Raw genomic sequence first — 17355 nt, forward strand, 5'->3', positions numbered from 1 at the left:
CATCTCCTCGTGTACTGACCTGTCTCCTGGTACAGTATATGCTCCATGCTTTGGACACTGTGCTGACACACAGTTACCCTTCTTGCCACAGCTCTCATTAATGTGCCATCCTGGATGAGCTGCACTACATGAGCAACTTCTGTGGGTTGTAGACACCGCCTCATGCTACTGTACCTCTAGGGGTGAGAGCAATGATAAAATGCAAAAGTGACCAAAACAGCCAAAAAGGATGAGAACAGAGAAATGTTTTGCAGAACCACTCCTTTATTGGGGGTATCTTGCTAATTGCCTATCATTTCTACCAGTTGTCTGTTCCATTTACACAACAGCAGGAGAAATTGATTCACAATCAGTGTTGCTTCATAACTGGACAGGTTGATTTCACAGAAGTGTGATTGACTTGGAGTTACATTGTGATGTTTAAGTGTTCCCTTTACATTTTTGAGTAGTGTACTTAACAGCCCCATACATGTGATAAGTGTTGGCTGAACGGTCATTTGGCAGATGGCTATTTTTCCCGACTCCCCCATACACACAAATATTCCAGCTTTCTTGGGGTCTGTATGAGAGAGTCACCTCCAGACTCCTCTAGCGGAGGATTATCTACAGGAAAAACAAACAATTAGCCTCCAAAATTGAGGATGCCAGATCCTTCTCTGCCCTGACATCATCTGTCGCGAGGCCCCCAAATACATTATATAGTCAGCCAACCCCCAATTCATTACATGCAACTTTAGTCTAATGTATATGGGGGCTTTAAAATGTAACTCATTTGACGCTGCCTCTGTCCCGGCCTAATAGACTTTCGTACATTGCAGGTTAAGACACCATTATTAGGTATTTAAGTATCATAGTAACTAGGCAGCCTTATACTATCGAGTACTTGGGGGAGGAGGGGCATTCAGCTGAACTCTGTCACACCTTCCGAGATGCCATGTTTGCTTTTGACAGCAGCAAGTGGTTAAACTGCCAGGGTTGGTGTAGCAGCCGTACCTGTGCCATCACTTCGGTGAACATCTATGTTCTGCTGCTCAAAGGATTTAATTATTTTAAAACAAATGTTTAATGTGTTAGAAAATAACAAAATTTGTCTTATGCTGTTTGCTTGTTTTTTCTTTTTATAAAAATTGTTGGTGCCAATTTTCTTTTGAAAAATTTTAATTTCTGCTTTTTTTCTGGTGTTTTTCTTGTAATATAGGAAAGCCTAAGGCCAGAAATAAACCCCATAAAAAACTGTACATGGAGACTTTGGTATCAAATAATTTCTGTCCGCAATATTTGTGTAAACAAAAAAGGTTTTCTAAATACATCAAACTTCTGTGTGTGAATCAGACATGAGATCTAACGTGATAGAAGATTACAGTCTGGGGAAGACGGGAAACATTCATATAGACGGCCGGTGGTGATGTAGTCAGTGACGGACTCTGGCCAAATATGTTTCTGGAGCCGTAGTAGAAGATGAAGATGTCGTCATCATCATGAAGTAGTTATTTCTCATGTCACGTGTAATGAATATCTCCTGCAGTATTGCTAATGCCGATTCCAGTGTCCGTAAATGAGATGACAATTAGCAATAAGGAAGATGAGTCTATAAGAAACGTGTTCAGCTGCAGACTCCGAGGAAGAAACTGCTTGTTGGCTGTGTTCTAAAATATATTTGTTTTATTAGCAGATATAAAGAAGAAAACTAAATAGTGTAAAATAATAAATCTCCTCATATGTTTCCCTAATTATCTCCAGTAATTGTATTATTAAACAGGATTTTTATGATGTTACATCTACTTATCTTCTTTTCATTCAGGTCTCTACAATATTCGATCTGCTTAGTGACAATCTTCTATATAAGAGAATTTTCCTTATGGACCCATCAAAACTGGATATGGATAAGGACAAGATGGCAGAGAAAATATTACACCTCACCCTAGAGATCCTCTTCCGGCTTACTGGAGAGGTGAGAGATTCTGATGACGTCACATTACATCATTCTTATCTATGGGAATAACAGATGGACAGAACTGGAGAGGTGAGGACTCTGGAAATGTCTGGAGGGAGATTTATTAATGTGTGTCTCCATAATCAGGATTACACAGTAGTGAAGAAGACCTCTAGTGAGCGCTGTCAGGACCCTGTGTCTGAGGAGTGGGCGAGACCCCTGAGCCCAATCACAGGACCTCCATCTCACCCCCTGATACATGAGGTCATCAATGACCAGAAGATCCTAGAACTCACCTACAAGATGATTGAGCTACTGACTGGAGAGGTGACACTGCTGGGACATTATACAGTAACGCTATGAAGGGATTGCAGTGATGACATTATTATTGTATGTGTCAGGTTCCTATAAGGTGTCAGGACGTCACCATCTATTTCTCTATGGAGGAGTGGGAGTATTTAGAGGGACACAAAAATCTGTACAAAGACATCATGATGGAGGTTCCCCAGCCCCTCACATCTCCAGGTAATAGACAGGACTAAATACACACGGCCTATAATTATCTGTATGTAAAGAATGAATTCAGTCCCTGTATGTGTTTCCTCCAGATCTATCCATTAAGAGGACAACACCAGAGAGATGTCCCCGTCCTCTTCTTCCACAGGACTGTAAACAAGAAGATCCCAATGTTCCTCAGGATCATCAGGTAGATGGAGAGAAGGTGTCATGAGATCTCCCCTATGATGTGTAGACGGCTGTGAAGGTCTTGTGCTCAGTCTTGTTTTATCCACCAGTATTATATGCAGGGCCGGCGTCAGCACCCAGCACACCCAGGCAAATGCCGGGGCCCTGAGCAGGCGGAGGGACCCACTCGCCGTCGGGCTCCCCGCTGCCCTATGGGAGCCGTGAACGGAGGAGAACGGTGTCAGCGCCTGCTCTCCCCCCGCTTGCTCAGGGCCCCGGCACAATACTTACCCCTCCCCTTGCCTCCGCAGCAGCTCCTGCATCCTCCGCAGCTGCTGCACTGTGGCGTCTCAGGTCAGAGGGCGCGGTGATGTCTCAGGTCAGAGGGCCCGGTGACATCTTTACACCGCACTCTCTCCTGCGCAGTCACAGCGCAGAGCGGGATGAGGCCGCTGACACTGGAGTCCGAAGCAGCGGCCGCAGGTGAGGAGTGAGGTGTGTATTTGATTTTTTTTTTTAATTGAATGGAGGCCTGTGGCAGTATAAGGGAGGGGGGTGAGGTGGGGGTGTGTGACATCCTGCATGGGGCATTATATGGGGAGGGTGAGGTGGGGGTGTGTGACATCCTGCATGGGGCATTATATGGGGAGGGTGAGGTGGGGGTGTGTGACATCCTGCATGGGGCATTATATGGGGGGGTGAGGTGGGGGTGTGTGACATCCTGCATGGGGCATTATATGGGGGACTGAGGTGGGTGTGTGTGACATCCTGCATGGGGCATTATATGAGGAGGGTGAGGTGGGGGTGTGTGACATCCTGCATGGGGCATTATGTGGGGGGGGGTGAGGTGGGGGTGTGTGACAACCTGCATGAGGCATTATATGGGGGGGTGTGGTGGGGGTGTGTGACATCCTGCATGGGGCATTATATGGGGGGGTGAGGTGGGGGTGTGTGACATCCTACATGGGGCAATATATAGGGGGGTGAGGTGGGGCTGTGTGACATCCTGCATGGGGCATTATATGGGGGGGTGAGGTGGGTGTGTGTGACATCCTGCATGGGGCATTATATGGGGAGGGTGAGGTGGGGGTGTGTGACATCCTGCATGGGGCATTATATGGGGGGGGTGAGGTGGGGGGGTGACATCCTGCATGGGGCATTATATGGGGAGGGTGAGGTGGGGGTGTGTGACATCCTGCATGGGGCATTATATGGGGGGGTGAGGTGGGGGTGTGTGACGTCCTGCATGGGGCATTATGTGGGGGGGGGGTGAAATGGGGGGGTCTGACATCCTGCATGGGGCATTATGTGGGGGGGGTGAGGTGGGGGGGTCTGACATCCTGCATGGGGCATTATATGGGGGGGTGAGGTGGGTGTGTGTGACATCCTACATGGGGCATTATATGGGGGGGGTGAGGTGGGTGTGTGTGACATCCTGCATGGGGCATTATAAGGGAGGGGGGTTGTGACAGCATGCATGGGGCATTATAAGAGAGGGGGTGTGTGTGACATCCTGCATGGGGCATTATAAGCGAGAGGGGTGTGTGACATCCTGCATGGAACATTATAAGGGAGGGGGGGTCTGACATCCTGCATGGGGCATTGTAAGCGAGGGGGGGTGACATCCTGCATGGGGCATTATAAGGGAGAGGGGGTGTGACATCCTGCATGGGGCATTATAAGGGAGGGGGGTGTATGACATCCTGCATGGGGCATTATAAGGGAGGGGGGGTGTATGACATCTTGCATGGGGCATTGTAAGGGAGGGGGTCTGTGTGACATCCTGCATGGGGTATTATAAGGGGGGGGTGACATTCTACATGGGGAATTATGTGGGGGGAACGGCCTGCGTGGGGCATTATATGGGGGGAACAGCCTGCATGGAGTGTTATATCGGGGCCAGTATTCTGTATGGAGCGTTATATGGGGGCCAGTATCCTGCATGGAGCGTTTCATGGGGGCCAGTATTCTGTATGGAGCATTTTATGGGGGCCAGTATGGAGCATTATATGGGGGCCAGTATTCTGTATGGAGCGTTATATAGGGGCCAGTATCCTGTATGGAGCGTTATATGGGGGCCAGTATCCTGTATGGAGCGTTGTATGGGGGCCAGTATTCTGTATGGAGCGTTATATAGGGGCCAGTATCCTGTATGGAGCGTTATATGGGGGCCAGTATCCTGTATGGAGCGTTGTATGGGGGCCAGTATTCTGTATGGAGCGTTATATGGGGACCAGTACCTGTATGGAGGGTTATATGGGCGCCAGTATTCCGTATGGAGCGTTATATGGGGACCAGTATTCCGTATGGAGCTTTATATGGGGGCCAGAATTCTGTATAGAGCATTTTATGGGGGCCAGTATTCTGTATGGAGCATTATATGGGGGCCAGTATTCTGTATGGAGCGTTATATGGGGGCCAGTATCCTGTATGGAGGGTTATATGGGCGCCAGTATTCCGTATGGAGCGTTATATGGGGACCAGTATTCTGTATGGAGTGTTATATGGGGGCCAGTATTCCTTATAGAGCTTTATATGGGGCCAGTATTCTGTATGGAGCATTTTATGGGGGCCAGTATTCTGTATGGAGCGTTATATGGGGGTCAGTATCCTGTATGGAGCGTTATATGGGGGCCAGTATCCTGTATGGAGCATTTTATGGGGGCCAGTATACTGTGTGGAGAGATTCACTGTTTTCTGAGCTATTGTGGAATTTACAATAGATATCACTCATGTAATGTAAGAAGTGAAATCTTCGGCATTGTACTATATATATATTTCTCTGCGGTATCTGTGCATCATGAATCGTGGTATGTATTAAAGGGGCCCACTGAGACTCTTTCCCCCGGGGCCCAGAAAAACCTGGAGCCGGCCCTGATTATATGTTTTATACTTGTGTAATGAGAACGGTGGAGATGGCAGGATTAGAGCTGATCATAGATGTGACTTCTCATCTGTCTGTGACTTTTACAATATTTGTTTTCAGGGTGAAGATCTGACCCATATTAATACTACAGAGACATATGTGAGGGGTGATGAGCGGTGTAAAGAGGAGATTCCTACATATGACTACACAGGTGAGTAGTAACCACTAAATGCAGAGAAGTCACAGTTTTATCTCAGTCACCGGCTGTGGCTGCTTTATCGGTGGTGTAGTCCGACCGTATCACAATCGTGTGATCACCATTCTTCCTCTAGACCACAACATTCTCCCCTACACAAAACTGTTAACCCCTTTCTGACATTGTCCTTAAGGTCCCTGTGCCCTGGACCTTATGGACCAGGTACGTATTATTACTACATGGCCATCGCACCCGCACACAGGCTGTGCGGGTGCAATCTCCGCCCGTGTCAGCTGATTCTGACAGCTGACACTCGGCACGCAGTGCCCGCACCGCTCCCAGCACTTTAACCCCCTAAATGCTGCAATCGATGTGATTGCAGCATTTAGCGAGTGAGCAGAGGGACAGCAGCGGGGTCACAACATCCGGGTCATGACAACATCCGGGTCACCAGCCCCAGCAAGTTAGTTTGATCATGCGCAGTGCATGATCAAAGTAACTTGTGTCTGCAGAGCTGACAGTTTATTAGTTATAGCAGTGATCCTGCACTGCTATGTCTTATAACTGCGATCAGCCTGTTGTAAAAATATATTTAAAAAATATATTTTTGCAACATATATTAAAAATAATATATGAAAAAAACCAAAACAATAAAAGCACACATATTTGGTATTTCAGCGTCCAGACGACCTGACCTATAAAGCTGTCCCACTAGTTAACCCCTTTAGTGAACACCGTAAAAGAAAAAAAAATAAGCAAAAAACGGTGCTTTATCATCATATTGCCAAACAAAAAATGGAATAAAACGCGATAAAAAAGCCGCCATACAGCTCCATCAGACGAAAAATAAAAAAGTTATAGCTCTCAGAATAAAGCGATGCAAAAAAAAAATCATTTTTATTGTGTAACAGCGCCAAAACCTAAAAAACAATATAAATGTAGTGCGGCTGTAAACGTACTGACCCGAATAATAATGCGATCTTATAAATTTTTCCACACGTGGAACGGCATAAAAAGAACTCCAATAAAACAATTCCCGAATTGGTGTTTTTTGTTTATTCTGCCTCCCAAAAATCGGAATAGAAAGCGATCAAAAAATGTCACGTGCCCAAAAATGGTACCAATAAAAACATCAACTTGTCCCGCAAAAAACAAGCCATCACATGACTCTGTTGGCCGAACTATGGAAAAATTATAGCTCTCAAAATATGGCGATGCAAAAACTTTCTGTGCTGCTGAATGTCCTCATATGGTCCCTACAAGACCAGGTCCAGTCTTTCTGGCCAAACTTCACATTTATGATCTACAACATTAAATGTGCAGTGACGGCCAACTACACAAAAAACATTACACCTGTGCCATGATATATCTCTAAGCTGTGCGTGGCTGATGGCTGTAATATACATTTATTCACGCCTGCAGGAGATGTGTTGGCTCCAGCCCTGGTTTCATGGATTCACTCCACATCATAAATTCCATTATGTTTCAATCCTAAGGAATTCAGATTACTGCACAATCTCTCCTGAAATGGGGGCGCTAATACTTTCTCTACTCTCCTGGTCAGGACTCATAGTAGCTCCAATGGTCCACCATAAATGAGTGCAATTCTGGTTTAATGTTGGAGTTCTCCCCTCATACATACGTTGTTGTTGGGGATGTAACATAGAATAAAAAAAGTCTTTTTTTTTTATAGGTTTATTCTGTATGAAAGTTTGATTTGTGGTTGCATCAGCCTGCCTCACTTATGTGAGTCTGTAACTCCCTGGTAGTCTTTAAAAAATAGATCTCCATTGTCTCTTCCAAATGCCCGAGATCTAAATTTAAGACACCTCAGCTCTGCAGTATTATAAAAAGTTATTTTTAAATGTCTAATATTTCTTCTTGAAACTCATCAGACAGAAAATATTGTCCCTTAGGCTGAGTTCACACGATGCGTTTTTAATGCGTTTCCGCGGCGTTTTTGCAGTTGCGGAAACGCATGAAAAACGCATGGTAGAAGGGCAGCAATGTTCCCCAATTGAAATCCGCATGTGCTGTGCCCATGATGAGGATTTTTCCGCAGCTTAAACGCTGCGCTCAAAAGTCCGCAGCATGTCAATTAATTTTGTGGAAACGCTGCTCTTTTGCCGCCATTGACTTGCATTAGACCGCATGGAATCCGCATCACTGTATATGTTGATGCGCTTTTCATGCGGTCTAATGTGCGGATGGTACCCAGGTGTGGATGAGAGGACTCGCATCCAGACCCAGGTACCATTAAAAAAAAAGAATAAAATAAAAAATATATATTCTCACCTTCTGACAGCCCGCGCAGCGCTCCTGCTTGGTTCCCGGCACTTTGCGGTTGAATGAAGAAGAACCTTCGCTGACGTCAGAGTCATGTGACGGGTCACGTGACGCTGACGTCGGCAGGTCCTTCAGTCTTCACTGCCTGTAGCCGGACCAAGCGAAGCAGGACACTGGGGGCCATCAGAGGGTAAAGTATATATTTATTTTTTGACATTCACACACTATATAAATCCATGCCGGTTGCCGGTTGCATGGATTTATATAGTGTGAAGTTGACAAGCACTTTCCAAGTGATGCTAAAATCGCTTGGGAAGCGCTTGTCAACCCGCATGCGGAAATGAAAGTGAACACCGCTTCATTTCCGCATGTCCCTGGCAGGAAACCGCATGTACAATCCGCATGTACAATCCGCATGCGTTTTTTCCTGCCAGAGAGATGCAGAAACGCTCAGGAAAAAATCCTGAGCATTTCTGCATCGTGTGCACATACCCTTACGATAGTTTAGATTCCCAAGAGCCACCGAGCCCCATACTCCAATTACCCCAGAGAGGTTTCACCACTAGTTACTCATTTTTCTCTGATGAAGACTATTGAGTTCGATCATTTCAGTAGATGTGTTATTGTCTATAGTCAGTTTTTGACTTCAGTAGTTAGTGCCCAAAATACTCTGATTTAACCCCTTCCTGCTGCCAGTTTTGTGTTCCTATCTGGGCCCATTTTTCAAATCTGACGTGTGTCACTTTATCTGGTGATAACTTTGGAATTCTTCTCAAAGGATAATAGGAAACAAATGGACCTTACAAATTATTTTCCTTGAATCCCACAATCCCCTATATACGGTTGTACACTACTATCTGGGCACATGGCAGGTTAAGAAGGGAAGGAGCGCCATTTAGCTATTTGAATGCAGATCTTGCTTGAATAGTTTGCAGACACAATGTATTGGGGAAACTGTTCATGGTCACCTGGCAGCTCAAAAGATGGCTACCACAAACAGGCTTGGCGCTATCTACTCCATTTTCCAGATCCCAGATATTGCCTTGCTCATCACCCTTTAACCCCTCTACATGGATCTGGACTTACACAGAGACCCCTAGGCTTGGGCCATGGTGTTACCTGCTGTTCTGTGGTGTGAGATGGGAAGAAGAATAGTCAGGTAGCCGGGTCGGAACCAGGAGGGCAGAGAAAATACAAAATCAGAAGACACAAGAGTAGTCAGTAAACGGGCCGAGGTCACAACAGAAACAAATACACAAGCCGGGAGCTGAGCACAGAGGACTGAACCAGAGGAGAACAAGGCTGTATCTGGCAGCTTCCGGCAATATGCTTCCAGCTTTAGTAGGGTGTGGTGCTCTCCAAATGGCTAAAGCAAGGAGCAGATTACTCCAGCTGGACAGCACACACACCCATACTGCCAGACTGGATGGTACTACAGGTCCCAGGCATCCTAATCTTAGTGGCTGGACAGAGCCTGTGCCTCCCAGAGCTTCTGGTTCTGACGTCTCCTCCATCACCAGCGCCGCCTGCAGGATGAATAAGGCGGCTCCTGGTGAGAGAAGCAGACTTCGCAGGAGCAGATCCCAGAGGAGATGGGACCCACCATTTATAGAAGCCCTAATATGACAAAATGTCAGAAAAACAGAGCAGTAGAAATCCACATAAAGTGACTCCATTTTGGAAATTATAACCTTGAATGATATAATCTTTAGAAGTAGTGTGATTATTTTGATTCCACATCCTAAAAAAAAAAAGAAGAAAAGAGAGGCGCTCCTGTGTATACCCGGTGATCTTTGAGGGGAGGAAACCGGAAAATAGATTGACTAACCTTGTGTGGTTGCGCACCGCTGCAAAACCACGGATTAAGGCTCCGGCGTGAACCGCACCCCGCACGGGTCTCAGGCTGACCGGCTGACAGAATCACATGGGGTGTGACATCACCGCGGGTCCTTGTAAACGGTTAATAAGCTGATATCTGCAGCCCCCAACCACCCACCCAAGAGGGAATCAAGAATACAAAGTTGCTGTGGATTTCAATGGGGCGCAAGGTGACGGCAGGCCGGGGTATTTGTTACTCCATCATTTTTTTTATTAATCAAATGGCTTCACAACATGTTTCGGCTAATGCCGCCTTCATCAGGTGATGGCCAATATTACCACACAAGCACTTTATATAGAAGTTTAACCAATTAACCAGCAGGTGCAAACAATTAACCAGTTAACCCTCAAATCCCCTTTCTAAGGGCCAACCTGACTTGGCTGATAACAGAGACAAAACATCAACACTAAAATAAAACTACATGAAAAAAACTATATATACAAATAAAAGAAGAATATAAAAAGAGTAAAAGCTGCATATATTCATAATTACACTCATATTAAAAACCTAATAAAAATAAATATCCACTAGATTTTTCAATTCTACATAAATTATATAACTTACTTAATAATATTTTCAAGTCAGAGATTCAGACCTTCCGGGGATAAAGTTCCCAACTTATAGATCCAATAATTTTCCCGGTTTACCAACCTTTTCTATCTATCATGCACCGTGTCAGATATATGATCAATAATCGTAAGGTGTAGATATTTTGGATCTTTCTGATCTTCTAAGAAGTGCTTTGACAACTATGGAACAAATCTCCATTTCTAATATTCTGCCGATGTTTATTTAGCCTGGCGCGCATTGGTTGTATGGTGCGACCTACATACTGTAGGCCACATGTGCACTCCAACAAATATATCACACTAGATGGTGGCCCGATTCTAACGCATCGGGTATTCTAGAATATGTATGCGGCCGACCGGGCGCAATCACCAAAGCAGTGTTTAAATTTGGCGGCAATATCGGTGATTGGTCGCAGGCGGCGGCCGCGACCAATCAGCAAGCCGTGTTAGTGAGGACTGGAGAGCGTGTTTAAATTTGGCACCAAAATCGCTGATTAGTCGCGGCCGGCAACCGTGACCAATCAGCAAAGCGGTGTTAAAATTTGGCGCCTATATCTCTGATTGGTCACGGCCGGTGGTCGCGACCAATCAGCAGAGCGGTATTTAAATTTGGCGCCAATAATGGTGATTAGTCGCGACCGGCAACCGCGACCAATCAGCAGAGCGGTGTTTAAATTTGGCGCCAATATCGCTGCTTGGTTGCGGCCGGCCACCGCGACCAATAAGCTAAGCGGTGTTTAAATTTGGCGCCAATAATGCTGATTGGTCGCGTTCGGCGACCGCGAGCAATCAGCAGAGCGGTGTTTAAATTTGGCGCCAATACTGCTGATTGGTCGCGGCCGGCGACCGCGACCAATCAGCAGAGCGGGGTTTAAATTTGGCGCCAATACTGCTGATTGTTTGCGGGCGGCGGCCGCAACCAATCAGCGAACCGTGTTAGTGAGTACTGGAGAGTGTGTTTAAATTTGGCGCCAAAATCGCTGATTAGTCGCGGCCGGTGGTTGCGACTAATCAGCAGAGCGGTGTTTAAATTTGGCCCCAATACTGCTGATTGTTCGCTGCCGGTGACCGGGACCAATCAGCAGAGCGGTGTTTAAATTTGGCGCCAATAATGCTGATTAGTCGCGACCAGCATCCGCGACCAATCAGCAGAGCGTTGTTTAAATTTGGCGCCAATCTCGCTGATTGGTCGCGGTCGGCTGGCACCGACCAATCAGCAGAGCGTTGTTTAAATTTTGCGCCAATCTCGCTGATTGGTCGCGGTCGGCTGGCGGCTGCGACCAATCAGCAGAGCGTTGTTTAAATTTGGCGCCAATAATGCTGATTGGTTGCGGCCGGCGACCGCGACCAATCAACACAGCAGTGTTTAAATTTGTTGGCAAGATCGCTGATTGGTCGCGAGCAGCGTCCGCGACCAATCAGCACAGCAGTGTTTAAATGTGGCGCCAAGATCGGTGATTGGTCGCGGCCGCTTTTTAAATGTTGCGCCCAAATCGGTGATTGGTCGCGAGCAGCGTCCGCGACCAATCAGCACAGCAGTGTTTAAATTTGTCGGCAAGATCGCTGATTGGTCGCGAGCAGCGTCCGCGACCAATCAGCACAGCGGTGTTTAACTTTTGCGCCAAGATCACTGATTGGTTGCGGCCGGAGAGCGCGACCAATCAGCGAATCATATTGGTGAGGACCGGGGAGCGGAATCGTATTGGTGAGGACCGGGGAGCGGAGCTGCCTGTGCAGCTACTTCCGCTGCGAGAAGCCGGGAGATGAGCGACTGCTCGCAGCAGAAGTATCCCGACCAGCAGCGCCGCTCCCCGGTCCTCCCTTGACACCCTAGCCGCATGGATGTCAGCGCCGCTGCCTGTGCGGCTACTTCCGCTGCGAGAAACCGGGATATGAGTGGCTGCTCGCAGCAGAAGTATCCCGACCCGCAGCGCCGCTCCCCGGTCCTCCCTTCCGCATGGAGGTCAGCGGCGCCGGCGGTCAAAGTCCTTCTGCTGCTACTGGCCGGGAGATGAATGCCTCGTGCCGGTCATCTCCCGGCTGCATCTCCGTCCCGCAGATGAGCCGCTAACGGCCACCATCTTTTTTCTGAAATCCCGCGTCGCTGATTGGCCTCTGCCGGACCAATGAGCGACGCGGGATTTCCTGGACAGACAGACAGATGGGATAAGACGATTATATATATAGATATGACGACTGGTAGTCTGTCCGGCATCTAATCTGAAAAGTCTCCCCCGTGGTGGGCAAACTAAAAGTTTTTGTTCCATTATTAATGATCCCACAACAGACACATCTTGATGTTCTACATCTAAAGCACCCATCCCCCCTTCCTTGGTTTATATTTTTATACTTTATATAATTCTTAGTCAATGATGTGGAGCTAGGCGCTAACACATTTTTCAGATTCTGACACCTCTAATATATAATCCTTGGTTTGGCCGGCAGTTGCTTGCCCAAAATCGGATCACCGGATAAAATGAACCAATACGTCTTCAATAGGTTATGAAGAATAACTATATTGGCTAAATGTTGTAACGAGACTATACTCAGCACTCAATGGTTTAATAGTCTCATTTTTTACCACAGTGGTAGGTCCGGCCAGATTCCCCTTATTGTTTATCATTTCCAAGCATTTTTCTTGGGATAAACATTTGGCTTTCTTATATGCATCACTTAATAATTTGTCAGGATATCCCTTTTCCCTGAATCTCATCTTTAAAATCCTAGATTCATTAATAAAATCCACATCTCTACTACAATTTTTCCTAATTCTCCAATACTGTCCATAGGGAATATTACGCACCCAGGCTGGAAGATGGCTGCTATCATATGCTAGGTAACTATTCACATCCACCTCTTTGAAATGCGTGGAGGTGATTATCTTTCCTTCTGGGTTTTTTTGAATCAGGACGTCAAGGAATTGAATACTTAAACTGGATATATTAGATGAAAAACTAAGACCCCGGGTATTATTATTTAATTCAGATACAAATATAGATGCTTCCTCATGGGTACCGGTCCTGACAAAGAAAAAATCATCTATAAATCTCCTATAGAGACATGTATGTCTAGTATATAGATGGGACTGTACGATGAAGACAGACTCAAACCTCCCCATAAATAAATTTGCATAGCTAGGGGCAAATCTCGTCCCCATCGCACAACCTCTCATCTGTTTATATGTGGTCCCTTCAAATGAAAAAATATTATTGTTTAAGATAAACTCAATACTTTCTAATAAGAACCTTTTCTGTTCCAAAAATATAGAGGTATCTGAACACAAATAATGATCAATAGCCTCTAAACCCAAAATATGTGTAATGTTGAAGTATAAGGAACTCACAAAAAACATAATAATGATAATCTTTTTATTTATATAGTGCCAGTATATTCCGCAGCACTTTATAACTCAGACAATTTACAGACATTATCATCACTGTCCCCATTGGGGCTCACAATCTACATTCCCTATCAGTCTTTGGAGTGTGGGAGGAAGCCGGAGAACCCGGAGGAAACCCACACAAACACCGGGAGAACATACAAACCCCTTGCAGATGTTGTCCTTGGTGGGATTTGAACCCAGGACCCCCGTGCTGCAGTGCTAACCACTGAGCCACCATTCCGCCCTCCTCCTAGGGAGGTAAATCCCTCAACAAGCTAATAAAATGTGAAGAATATTTTAAATAAGATTCAAGCCTAATCACATATTTTTGTAAAAAGAAATCGACATAATTTGATAAATTAGCTGTAATAGATTTTATCCCCGAAATGATGGGGCGACCAGGGGGATTGGTAGTACTTTTATGGATCTTGGGTCGGAAATAAAAATAAGGGGTCTGAAAAAATTATATATCCAAAAATCTTTTCTCTCTCACATCCAAGATCCCCTCCCTAAGGGCTCCCTTAGTTAAGTTTTTATATTCCATAAGATGGTGACAGAATTATCACAATCTAATTTATTATAATAATCAGTATCACTGAGTATCTGCAAACCTTCTCCAGTGTGCTAACCCCGATTCATCACCACAATACCACCGCCTTATCAGCTTCCTTAATAATTATTCCTTTATTCTTCCGTAAACTAGAGATGGCTTGTCTTTCTGGAGTCGTCAGGTTATCCCTCTTTTTAATACGAGTAAAAGTGCGAATGTCTTTTAAAATCAGTTGCTGAAAAGTCTCGAGATGACTTCCCTTATGGAGAGTAGGATAAAAATGAGATTTACCACCTAGTGGAACATGGTGGAAACCCATAGCGGGCACATGATTTTCGACTCCATTATTAGCAAGGGGTATACTGGCGTTTATTGATTTACGTTTTTCTTCAATAATAAAGTGACGTTTTAACATCAATTTCCTAAAGTACTCATTCAAATCTACATATAAATTGAAAACATTCAAACTTGAAACAGGTCAAAAAGAGAGTCCTCTACTCAATAGTGAGATCTGACCCTCAGATAAGGTGTGGTGAGACTGGTTAAAACTGCATACCATTTTCTGCTTCTCATCTTTTTCTCTTTCCTCAATATTTACCCTAATGGCTTTGTCTTTTTAATTAGCAAATCCTACAGGGCTGCTATTTTTTGGGATGGCTCTACCTCGCCCCCTACATCCCTGATATTTCTTTTTCTTTTTGGTTGGCGAGCTTGGGCCGGCTGAAAAAATTGGGATTTTTGTATCATAAAGGAGCGGTGTGTTTTTTTACCATTGAGAGGCGGTGCAGTTTCATTAGTTAATATTACAGCTGGTGATAACAATTCTATTGAAGAAGTTCTATTTTGTGGAGGTGGTAGCTTCGCTGATTTATCAGTGGAACCTTCCTCTAATGATGTATGCCCTACACTTAATGATTGAGATATTGTTGGTAAGGAATTTTGGGAATCAGGATGGATAGTTAAAATAGAAAAATCCAATGCACTCACACTCAGCGTTGAGGTTGCACCAATTTAATTCATTTAACCCAAAATCAACTAGTGATGATTGCTCTGTATCATTAGAAACACCACTATCCTTATTCACCACTGGTAAGATAGAATTACTAGCTCCACCAGTGTTTGCTTGATTCTCCCCAATAGGAGAAGGACACAAAGTAACTATTGCACTGTTAGTTTCCATATCCATAGTTTGATTCCACAGGCACTTTCTGCACTGTGGATGTTGGAGAGTGAAAATTGCAAATATTCCATTTTATTACCCAACACATTGTCTCCTGGAGCACAATCTGGGCACTCACATACCATAAATTAAGTGGGTTCTTCTCACTATAGTAATGCCAAATACATGGATGCTAAATGTGGTTTGGACACACTGCAAGGCTCATAAGCGAGGGGGAGATCTGACTTTGGGAGAGCGGATATTGCGGGATTGGTGTATGGAAGCCATGTTGCTTTTCTAGAACCTTTGAGCCACTAATAATGTGGAAACCTCTGTTATTACACTGGCAGATGATGGACCTGAGTTGGGGGCTTGTTTTTTGTGAGATGAGTAGAAGTTTTTATTGATATTATTTTCACCTACAATGGTGGAAATAAGTATTTGATACACTGCTGATTTTTCAAGTTTTCCCACCTACAAAGAATGGAGAAATCTGTAAATTTTATCGTAGGTACACTTCACCTGTGAGAGACAGAATCTAAAAAAAAATCCAGAAAATCACATTGCATGATTTTTACTTAATATTTGGTACAGAAACCTTTGTTTGAAATTACAGAGGTAAGATGTTTCCTTTAGTTCTTGAACAAGTTTGCACACACTGCAGCAGGGATTTTGGCCCACTCCCCCATACAAATCTTTTCCAGATCTTTCAGGTTTTGGGGCTGTCGCTGGGCAACATTGACCCTGAAATGCTTCTTATGATATCACTTCTTAGTTGCCCTGGCTGTGTGTTTCAAGTCATTGTCATGCTGGAAGAACCAGCCACGACCTATGTTCAAGGTTGTTGGCCAAAATCTTGCGATACATGACCCCATCCATCCTCCCTTCAATATAGTACAGTCGTCATGTTCTCTTTGCAGAAAATCACCCCCAAATTATGTTCTTGGGTTTGTACTCTTCCTTCTTCTTCCTCCAAACCCGGCGAGTGGAGTTGATACCAAAAAGTTCTATTTTGGCCTCATCTGACCACATTACCTTCTCCCATGCCTCCTCTGGATCATCCAGATGGTCATTGGAGAAGTTCAAACGGGCCTGGACATGTGCTGGTGTGAGCAGGGGGACCTTTTGTGCCATGCTGGATTTTAATCCATGACAGCGTAGTGTGTTACTAACGGTAATGTTTTAGACTGTGGTTCTAGCTCTCTTCAGGTCATTGACCAGGACCTCCCATGTAGTTCTGGGCTGATTCCTGACCTTTTTCAGAATCATCCTTACCCACGAGGTGAGATCCTGCATGGAGCCCTAGACCGAGGAAGATTCAGAGTCATCTTGTGTTTCTTCCATTTCTTAAGAATTGTGTCAATAGTTATTCCATTCTCGCTAAGCTGCTTGCCTATTGTCCTGTAGCCCATCCCAGCCTTGTGCTGATCTACAATTTTGTCCTTGGGATCTTTAGACAGCTATTTGGTCTTGGCCTTGGTGGAGAGGTTGGAGTGTGATTGATTGAGCGTGTGGACAGGTATCTTTTATACAGGTAACGAGTTCAAACAGGTGCAATTAATACAGGTAATGAGTGTAGAGTAGGAGGGCTTCTTAAAGAAAAACTTAACATGTCTGTGAGAGCCAGAATTCTTGCTGGTTGGTCGGTGATCAAATACTTATTTCATGCAATAAAATGCTAATTAATTATTTTAAAAATCATACAATGTGATTTTCTGGTTTTTATTTTTAGATTCTGTCTCTCACAGTTGAAGTGTACCTACGATAAATATTACAGTCCTCTCCCTTCTTTGTAGCTGGGAAAAATTGCAAAATCATTAGCGTATCAAATACTTATTTTCCCCACTGTAC

General features: G+C 44.9%; 1 pseudogene; it reads left to right on the forward strand.

Moving 5' to 3' along the window:
* Positions 1-1804: 1804 nt before the first annotated feature.
* LOC141192440 (uncharacterized) overlaps positions 1805-17355 on the forward strand; it is a 63942-nt pseudogene continuing 48391 nt past the window's right edge.

The sequence above is a fragment of the Phyllobates terribilis genome, unplaced genomic scaffold (genome assembly GCF_046119375.1).
Source record: "Phyllobates terribilis strain yellow unplaced genomic scaffold, ASM4611937v1 Scaffold_61__1_contigs__length_8056638, whole genome shotgun sequence".
Taxonomy (NCBI): Eukaryota; Metazoa; Chordata; class Amphibia; order Anura; family Dendrobatidae; genus Phyllobates; species Phyllobates terribilis.